This window comes from Macaca fascicularis, chromosome 13, assembly GCF_037993035.2.
Source record: "Macaca fascicularis isolate 582-1 chromosome 13, T2T-MFA8v1.1".
Taxonomy (NCBI): domain Eukaryota; kingdom Metazoa; phylum Chordata; class Mammalia; order Primates; family Cercopithecidae; genus Macaca; species Macaca fascicularis.
The window spans coordinates 54,440,679-54,449,261 of record NC_088387.1 but is presented as its reverse complement, the minus strand read 5'-3'; the positions used below and the strand labels follow the sequence as shown (position 1 = coordinate 54,449,261).

Below are 8,583 nucleotides of genomic sequence, written 5' to 3'. Positions count from 1 at the left end.
CATTCCTCTTTCTGACTCCAAATTCAATCAATCAAGTCTTCCTTTCTAGTAGTTCTCATATTTATTTTATTCACTCTCTCTTCACTTCCCTAGTTAAGATCCACATTGTCTTTCATTTGGACTATATAATGACCACCCATAGAGCTTTCCTGATTCTAATCTCTCTCCCTTGAAATCCCTAATCCAGCCTCCAAAGTGCCTCTAGAGTAATCTTTTTTAAATCACAAACTTTTTTCATGGTTCACCATTGCCCAGAGAATGAAAGCCAAGTTTCTTTGTATTGCACAAAAGGCTTTGCATGATTTAGTTCCTGACAGCATGGCCAGCCTCATCTCCCTCTTCTTGCTGCCTGCGTTCTAACTACACAAAGCTGTTTGAAGTTTTATATCTCTGTCTTCCCTTTTTCTCTCTCTGGTGTTTCATTCTTTAATGCTCTCCTAAATATTATTTCCTATGTACAAATCATCTTCCTTTTGTGACTCTTAGCATGCTTCTATTAATATTTTAAGATTTGCTCATGCCTGTAATCCCAGCACTTTGGGAGGCCGAGGTGGGTGGATCACAAGGTCAGGAGTTCAAGACCCTCCTGGACAACATGGTGAAACCCCATCTCTATTAAAAACACAAAAATTGCTGCGTGCCTGTAATCCCAGCTACTCATGAGGCTGAGGCAGAATTGCTTGAACCCAGGAGGCGGAGGTTGTAGTGAGCCGAGATCGCACCACTGCACTCCAGCCTGGCGACACAGCAAGACTCCATCTCAAAAAAAAAAAAAAGATTCTGCTTAGGTTTACCTTTTCCTTGACTTCTACAGAAAAAAAAAAAAATTGTCATTCCTTCCTCTGGGCTATTTTTGTACAGATACAAGTATGATTTGTACACTGTATGGTGTTTGCTTGCTTGTTTTACATCTGTTTCCTTTACTGCATAGTACGTCTTTGAATGTGGGACCATTTCATTCATTTTTATTTCTACCATCATTATCATGGCCTTTAGGTACAAGGTAGATATCCAATGTGCATTGTGAACAGTTATTAATAGTTTTGTAGTAATTCAAAGATTCATCTAGACAACTATATATAACATTGGATAAGAATTGAAAGTTCTGGCTTGGGCAAATGAAGCATTTATTGAGAAACGCCTTAAATTGAAATAGCTCTTCATCTGATGCCTTTGACAATGCAACCCAGGCAAATATTTGCTTACTATTCTCACAAATTCTATAATTCATCAAACTTAATTAAATGGTTAGAATCTGACAATTTCGCGCCAATCTTGACCGCGCGTTCTGTTTTAACGAGTGGGCTCGGAGGTGCTCCAGCTGCTGTCATGGTTCGTTCGCTAAACTGCATCATCGCTGTGTCCCAGAACATGGGCATCGGCAAGAACCGGGACCTGCCCTGGCCGCTGCTCAGGAATGAATTCAGATATTTCCAGAGAATGACCACAAACTCTTCAGTAGAAGGTAAACAGAATCTGGTGATTATGGGTAAGAAGACTTGGTTCTCCATTCCTGAGAAGAATTGACCTTTAAAGGGTAGAATTAATTTAGTTCTCAGCAGAGAGAACTCAAGGAACCTCCACAAGGAGCTCATTTTCTTGCCAGAAGTCTGGATGATGCCTTAAAACTTACTGAACAACCAGAATTAGTAAATAAAGTAGACATGATTTGGATAGTTGGTGGCAGTTCTGTTTATAAGGAAGCCGTGAATCACCCAGGCCATCTTAAACTATTTGTGACAAGGATCATGCAAGACTTTGAAAGTGACACCTTTCTTCCAGAAGTTGATTTGGAGAAATATAAACTTCTACCAGAATACCTAGGTGTTCTCTCTGATGTCCAAGAGGAGAAAGGCATTAAGTACAGATTTGAAGTATATGAGAAGAATGATTAATATGAAGGTGTTTTCTGGTTTAAATTGTTCCCCCTCCCTCTCAAAAAAGTATGTATTTTTACATTAGAAAAAAAGTATTTTGTTGACTTTAGATCTATAATTATTTCTAAGCCACTTGTTTTTATTCCCCACTTGACTCTATCAGACACCACTTATGAAACATTCTTGCTATAAATAAGTGCTTCTCCAAGACCCCGACTGAGTCTCCAGCACCTGCTACAGTGAGTTGCCTTTCCACACCCATCACATGTGACACTCTTGCCAGTCCTTGACATTGTCGGGCTTTTCAAATGTTGGTAATATTTATTAAAGATGAAGATCCACATACCCTTCAACTGAGCAGTTTCACTAGTGGAAATACCAAAAGCTTCCTACGTGTATATCCAGAGGTTTGTAGATAAATGTTGCAGCCTTGTTTGTAACAGTGAAAATTGAAAACAACCTGGAAGTCCAGGGATGGGAAAATGAGTATGTTTCTGTCTTAGATTGGGAAACCCAAAGTAGATTCCAAGACTGAAATTTCAGTGAAAGCAGTTTATTTGCTAGGTCATACCAGAAACCATCGGTTGAGGTATGGAAAAACTGAACTGAGAAGGTAAGAAAACCAGTTTAAAGTCAGCGAGCAGGTTCTCACTGGTAACAAGTTCCATACTGCTGAGATACAGGGAAATGGAGGGGAGAAAACTGGAGTATTGATTCCTCTCTCTCCTTGGTTGTCAGCTCCCTGTCCTGTGTGTGGGCAGAACGTACTCCAGCTGCTCTATAGTAAGTCCCAGGTGTTTGCAGTAAGAAGCTGCTGGCATGCACGGGAACAGCGAATGCCAAACACTTAAAGCAATTCCATGTTTAAATATGTAAGTGCTCCATATATACACACACACACACACACACACACACACACACACACACACATATATATATATATATATTTTTTTAGACAGTTTCGCTTTTGTTGCCCAGGCTGGAGTGCAGTGGTGCAATCTCAGCTCACTGCAACCTCCGCCTTCCCAAATTCAAGCAATTCTCCTGCCTCAGGCTCCCAAGTAGCTGGGACTAGGTGCATGCCACCATGCCCAGATAAATTTTTGTATTTTGTGTTTTTGGTAGAGATGGGATTTCATCATGTTGGTAAGGCTGGTCTCAAACTCCTGACCTCAAGTGATTCGCCCACCTCAGCTTCCCAAAGTGCTAGGATTATGGGTGTGAGCCACCACACCTGGCACATCTTCATTCTTTTTGTGTAGTAAAAAGAATAAAACCACACATGGTTTATTTGAAATATTCTATAATTTAAAAAAATACAGAAGCAGGAAAACCAATTCTAAGTTCAAGTGAGGGATGATGGTTGCTTGAACCAAAGGGTTGCATGTAGTAAGAAATTGTGATTTGAGATATATTTTAAAGTTGTAAGTAGCAGGATATTCTGATGGAGTTTGACTTTGGTTTTGGGCCCACTGAGTTTGAGATGCCTTTGAGAAATGAAGGAAGTAGAGAGAGAATAAAAGAAAAACTAGCTGGGCCCAGTGGCTCACGCCTGTAATCCTAGCACTTTGGGAGGCCAAGGCAGATGGATCACTTGAGACCAGCTTGGGCAGCATGGTGGGGCCCCGTCTCTACAAAAAACACAAAAATTAGCTGGGCATTGTGGCGCACACCTGTATTCCCGTCTACTCAGGGAGCTGAGATGGAAGGATCAATGGAGCCCATGAGTCCAAGGCTGCAGTGAGCGGTAGTTGTGCCACTGCACTCCGGCCTGGGGGACAGAAGAGATCCTGTCTTGAAAAGGAATCTGAAAACAATGGAACCGTGCCTTCAGAATTCTAGAAAGTTATTTTCAACTGATAAATCTATATTCACCCAAATAAGCAAGGGTGAAGGTAAAATACATTTTTAGACAAGCAAAGACTCAGGGGTTACCTCCATGTACCCTTTTTAGGGAAGCTATTGGAGAAAATACTCCAGAAAGTGAAGGAGTACACAAACCAGAGAATGACATAGATGCAGCAAATAGGATCCAACACAGGCAATATTCCAGCTATGGAGCTGACTTTAAAAAGAAACAGTAAACATATTCATAGGTTAGCTGGGTGGAATGGCCCATGCCTGTAGTCCCAGCTACTCAGGAGGCTCAGCAAGAGGATGGCTTGAGCCCAAGAGTTCCAGACAAGCCTGGCTACCTTAGTGAGATCCCTTCCCTTAAAAATAATAAGTTATTGCCAAATTTGGGGCATTTGGAAAGAAGTTCATTGAAGATAAAGCAAAAGTAAAAAAATAAGGGGGAAGGGTTGGTTAGGCAATCATTAATTCTAGGGCAGAAAGAAGTACAGGATAGGAAGAGCATAATATGCTGTTTTTCTCAACAAGGAGCAATACATACACAGTCATAATGATGTGGTGACTGCTTAGCCCCGAAATATGGTAACCACTTTGGGACAATATGGGAGGAAGTGAAGATAGTGATGGTGTAAGAGCTAAATCTTCACCTGTCATATCCAGAAATCACTATATAATGTATAAAATAATCAAGAAATGACTAAGTAGTTATGTGAGGAAAAAAACAGAGGACATTGCTGGAAGAGGTAGAAGTCATTGCTCTGGAGAATTAGGAGGGATGGGGCAGGGGACTGTTAGGATGCATTATAAACTGAAGAGGCTTTTAAAATTTTTATGTATTAATATATGCATTCACTTGAAAAACTAAAAAAGTAACAATTTGGAAAACCCCATGAAGGTAACTCACAGACGGAAAAACTAAGAGAATGAAAAGTGCTTGCCTCTGGAAAGAACAACTGGCAGGACTGTTGTTTTCATTGTAAGACTTTTGGAGCCATTTAATTGTACTTAACCATTTTAATCTATTTCTTGAATAAGAACAATTCTATCTTAATAAAGAGTTACACTTGTTCATAAAAAAAGTAGTTAGAATCTTATCCTTTTAATTAGTGCTTGCACTTGAAAACTTTAAAAATAATGTCAATAATGACTAATAAGCTTTGAGCTTTTTGGTTTACGTGGTTCAGTCTCTAATTGTTGGGAGATTGCTATAGTCCTATCCTTTTGCAACACTGTGTATTTTGTATGAAAGTGACTTTTCCTCTTATTTCAGAGGGAGGAGAACATTCAAAACAATTACTAAGGAGAGAATATCTAAAATAATTAGGGAACAAACTTTGAGGACTCAAGAACAAGCACATGTCATCACCTCTCAAGATGGGCATATCTGGAAGGCCTGTTTTTTTCTTATTGCTGCAGTGGGGGACCCATATCCTCCACACCCAAGCCTCTTAAAGCTTATAGAGTAGAAAATTCCTCGCAATTTTCATTAAGAACCATCATATCAAGGGAACCATCATTCAGCTATAACAGATTGCTTTGCAGTGTAATGTTTTTCATCTTGAGGCAAATGTTTCTTCAATCATTTTTTTAAAGGGAGAAAGTAAGTAGTTATTTTGAATGCATGTAAAATGCAAATAAAGTGACTATGGATGTTTGGGGAGCTCATACAATAGTAAGTCCAAAACAACTTTGATTTAAAAATTGAACATTGGCAAGTGATCAATCAACACTGGCCTCTAATTGCTTTTAGTGTCTTGACTAAATAAAAATGTTATTTTAGTGGCAGAGACATTTCACCGTAAAAAGTGGCCATGGAGCATGCACAATGACTACAAGGATGTTTTCCCCAGAATACATAATCCACACCCTCAGCTTCATGCACATGCTGGATACTGCCTGCCTGTGATTGACATAAGGCATTTTAATTTAAAAATGTTTTTCAAAGTGACTAAACATATGTTTATTCACTATAGCGATTGAGTAATATTACATAGAAATGCAAAATCTTGAAAGGAAGGTTGACTCTGTGCAGGGCCACACAATGGAATATAATGGAAACCAGAAAAGGAGAGGACTTGAGTCATTTTGTAGGCAAGGCAAAAAAAAAAAAAAAAAAAAAAAAAAAAAAGAAAGAAAAGAAATCCTTTGACAATTCAGTCATGTGAAAATTGGGAGACAATACTGGCATGAGAAACACAGTTGATGTTAAGACAGTAGAGTCCTTCTTCATCACTGCAGGTCTAGGACAGCTCTTACAGCTGTGTCTGCCCTCTCACAGGGTGATATGTGGCTCTTCTTAGAGGGTGGTATGAGCTCCGAAGGGAACATCAGTGCAGGATCTTAGTTAATTTCCTTTTGCCCAGGTATCTGTGTCATAGTGATTTTAAATTTGCTAGGAGGCAGCTTAATGGTGAGAGCCTTAGCTGCACAACACTGCAACTCACCAAACCTCAAGGCAAAGTGCTCACCCGACAGAGAACGTATGTGGTCCCTTCCTGGTAGAGCCTTTGTGCCAGAATCCAGCCCTTATGCACCTGCACCACCCTTTCTGTCCCAGAAGGGCCTTCACCAACTTGCATGATGTGGTGTGCTTGGCCACGACTGTTTGTTGTGGGGTGTGCTAGGTGTTCAACTGTTCAAAACAAATAAAGATTCAGCTCTCCTCGCAGTGTCCTGTGGGAGTGGTAGTGACAGATATTGGATGGTTCTAAATACAGATATCAGAATGTCTAAAATAAGATGCATAGAATATGATCCAAGTGAGATGCAGCGCTTCAACCATATAGCCTGTGCCCCAATTATTTATGGCAAATAATGAGCTAGATCTGATCTAGCTCCTCTTCCAGAGGCAATACAGTCCATTTCTTTTCTTTTACTTTTTCTTTTTTTTTTTTTGGAGATGGAGCCTTGCTCTGTCCCCCAGGCTAGAGTGCAGTGACAAGATCTTGATCTCAGCTAACTGCAACCTCCACCTCCAGGGTTCAAGTGATTCTCCTACCTCAGCCTCCCAAATAGCTGGGATTACAGGCACATGCCACCATATCCAGCTAATTTTTAAATTTTTTTTAGTAGACAGGGTTTCACCATGTTGGCCAGACTGGTCTTGAACTCCTTGCCTCAGGTGATCTGCCCACTTCAACTTCCCAAAGTGCTGGGATTACAGGCATGAGCCACTGCGCCTGACCAATACAGTTAATTTATTATGAACTCCTGTGACATTGATGATTTGTCTATATCAGTGGTTCCCAATTAAACTGACAGGAGCCTGGCACTGTGATGGCCTGGGGAGAAGGGTGGCAAAAATAATCCAGTATTGCAATTCTGCTATCAGCTAATGGGGCTTCTTTTGCTGAAACCTTGGATTTTTAATAGCAGTGATAGCCTCTGAGAATCACCTTGGGGTTTTGGGGGAAGTAAAGTTGAAAAACGACTCTTGGATACTAAACTTGTTTAGGGCAGGAGTATGGTTTGCTATAACTTCATTGAGGATGGGAATATTTGGTCAGAAACAACACTTTACTATACCTCCATTGAGCATCCAATTGTCCTCCAACTGGTTGACAAAGTGAAATTTTTCATAGAGCTTCAAATCCAGTCTCCTGGTCTCGAGGTCTGGAAAGTAGGGCTCTTGTTCCAACTTTGGGCCACTAAAGAGTTTTCAAACCTTGGTATTTCCCCCTCAAGCTGCTGTAGAATCTTCAGCTCCACTGCACTGGAGGACCAATGAAGGCCGGTTTTCTGCAAGTATGAAGAGTACCTTTTTAGATTCCACCTTCTTCATTTGTAAAATGATGTTAGCAATGTGATATTACCAAAATGATGTTACCATGATGATTCCTAAGGCTCCTTCTGCTCTGTCACAAATCATTCCATGATTGTAATTACCATTCTCTGTAAGACTTTCTGTTATTGTTCTGGGATGGGATACTTGAAAGAATATTTCTCATCTAGTTAGAAGCTGATCATTTTAAATTCTCTTTAGACAAATGTTTCTTTCATGTCGTGCACCATTTTCAAATGCAATTTGGGGCTGCTTTTTTCTTGTTGGATCTGAGATGGATCACACAGGTTTGCCCCTAGTCTTCATACACACAAGCAAACCAGGGTCTGGGAGATTTATAGTTTACATCATCATCATCGTCATAGTCATCATCCTCATCCTCATCATCTTGTTGTTGTTTTTTTCCCCCCTCCAGATTTAATCTAGCAGACCACACTGACCTGGCTTAAGAATTTTTCAAATATAAATGATCTAAATGTTACTTTACTTGGCAAAACAAAGGCAGAGTAAGTAATTTTCTCAAATCTCTCTTCAGGCATGCCTTATAAGGAAGATTTTCTTTCTGGGGGGATTTAGACTCTCATTAATCTATTTCTTCTTTCAACAATAAAATGAAAAATGGAATGAGATTATCAAAATGGATAGTCTGGTGTGGACCTGATAACATGCTTTTGAAAAGTGGTTTACATTTGACATCAGTTAAGCTCCTTGGGCCAAGGCATCTCAGGTCTGCTATGTGGGGCCTGGACTCCACTCCCAGCATGGTCACAAATATGCTTTATTGGTTTCAAAGGCCTCTCAAGCCAGTTGGAAGGATGAATGAATTCCTAGGGCAGTAAGTATTAAGTCATCGCCAAAACTATAAATATTTCCTTACCCTATCTTATGGAGAACTTACACAAAGACATTTTTGTGCAGTATGCCTTTTCCTTAACCTAGATATACATTTATTTTAAATTTGTATTGTTTTACACATTTTTATACATGGTACAAAATGTAGGTAGTATAGATGAGGAATATAGATATTTAAAACTCGACGCATCTCTCTTTGTGCCCTTTGGCCCACAGAGT

General features: G+C 39.9%; 1 pseudogene; it reads left to right on the top strand.

Moving 5' to 3' along the window:
- The first annotated feature begins 1,298 nt into the window (after positions 1-1,298).
- On the top strand, positions 1,299-2,348 carry LOC102141709 (dihydrofolate reductase pseudogene; annotated as a pseudogene).
- Positions 2,349-8,583: the final 6,235 nt, after the last annotated feature.